The sequence below is a fragment of the Physeter macrocephalus genome, unplaced genomic scaffold (genome assembly GCF_002837175.3).
Source record: "Physeter macrocephalus isolate SW-GA unplaced genomic scaffold, ASM283717v5 random_492, whole genome shotgun sequence".
Taxonomy (NCBI): Eukaryota; Metazoa; Chordata; class Mammalia; order Artiodactyla; family Physeteridae; genus Physeter; species Physeter macrocephalus.
This window is the reverse complement of record NW_021145778.1, coordinates 33,046-34,346: the sequence shown is the minus strand read 5'-3', so window position 1 is coordinate 34,346 and position 1,301 is coordinate 33,046. Positions and strand designations below refer to the sequence as shown.

At 54.8% G+C, this 1,301-nt stretch overlaps 1 long non-coding RNA gene across 1 annotated transcript in view; it reads left to right on the top strand.

The window, feature by feature from the left end:
• The window catches only part of LOC114485088 (uncharacterized), a 3,154-nt gene extending 2,121 nt beyond the window's left edge, over nucleotides 1-1,033 (top strand). The window contains exon 2 of the long non-coding RNA XR_003678559.1: nucleotides 422-1,033. This is a non-coding gene — a long non-coding RNA (uncharacterized lncRNA). The remainder of the gene's footprint in view (nucleotides 1-421) is intronic.
• Nucleotides 1,034-1,301: the final 268 nt, after the last annotated feature.

Here is a 1,301-nt window from a genome sequence, read left to right as displayed (position 1 = left end):
GGAGCACAGGCACCGGACGCGCAGGCCCAGCGGCCATGGCTCACGGGCCCAGCCGCTCCGCGGCACGTGGGATCTTCCCGGACCGGGGCACGAACCCGTGTCCCCTGCATCGGCAGGCGGACTCTCAACCACTGAGCCACCAGGGAAGCCCCTACAAAGCTTTTCACAGATGTGTTCATGGTGGGGCTCAGTGTGTGTCGGGGAGATGACAGCCCTCGTTCACATCAGCCGTCACTTCCTGCCACATCAGCAGAGTACCGTAGAGCTGACTTTGATCTGCTTGGGAGTTCGCTTATTTATTCTTTTTTTTTTGCTTTTGGGGGATAATAGCAAGGATGGGAAACACTGTTTTGTTTGACACAGGAATAAAAAAATAACCCCTGTACTTCCTCCCCCATTCCTGCCTCACTTTCTCTGTTAGGAAGGATGTGCCGTGTGCCCATTGCTGGTTGGAGACCTCTGAACTAGAAGTAGATCCTGACCTCTGAACTGAAAGCAGACCTTGACCTCTGAACTGGAAGTAGACCCTGACCTCTGAACTGGAAGCAGACCTTGACCTCTGAACTGGAAGTAGACCCTGACCTCTCTGGGGTCCTGCCACTGTTCAGCAGCCCCGGTGTCCCCTCGAGGGCCAGCTAACTTCTGCACCGGTCACAGAACCTGCCCTTTGCCTCCCTTGCCAGGACATTAACATTCACGAATATATTATTCGTGAACTATTAAGTGCTTGGGATGTTATAAAAAGTGCACTGTGTGTTCATAAGAGCGAGGGGCTCCTGGCTGGTCTGGTCCCCTCTGTAGAGTTGGGGTTCTTGTCCACAGTGGTGCTTGGAGTCAGGTCCTCCCGGTCCACTCAGGGTCATTTCTCAAGGTCATTCCTCAGGTCAGGCCCTGTCAGGTTAGGTCACTTCCCTTCAAGTCTGTTTTGCAGTTTTCTTCGGCCTGTTTATGCTTTTCTAGTTCAAACGTGGCTTCCCTAGCTTCTCTTTGATACCAAACTGTCTTAAAGGGTTGAGATCATGAAATTTGACGACATAGAGTGTGTTGTTTTCTTCCGCCTGTGTCCCCATCACTCCGTTCAAGAGCTGCTGTGTTGCCACCGCGGGTTTGTAAGGCGTGGCTTCCCTTCCCGTACACCTGTCCAGGCTGGCGGGCCCACCCGCGGGCCTGGCTGTAGAGCTGGTGGCCTTTAGAGCAGAGGTTCTCAGAGTCACCCGGACAGTGTGTGGGCACCGGATGCGCCCCAGAGGCTCTGAGCCAGGAGATCCGGGGCGGGGCCTGGATGCCACCTCCCTGACAGG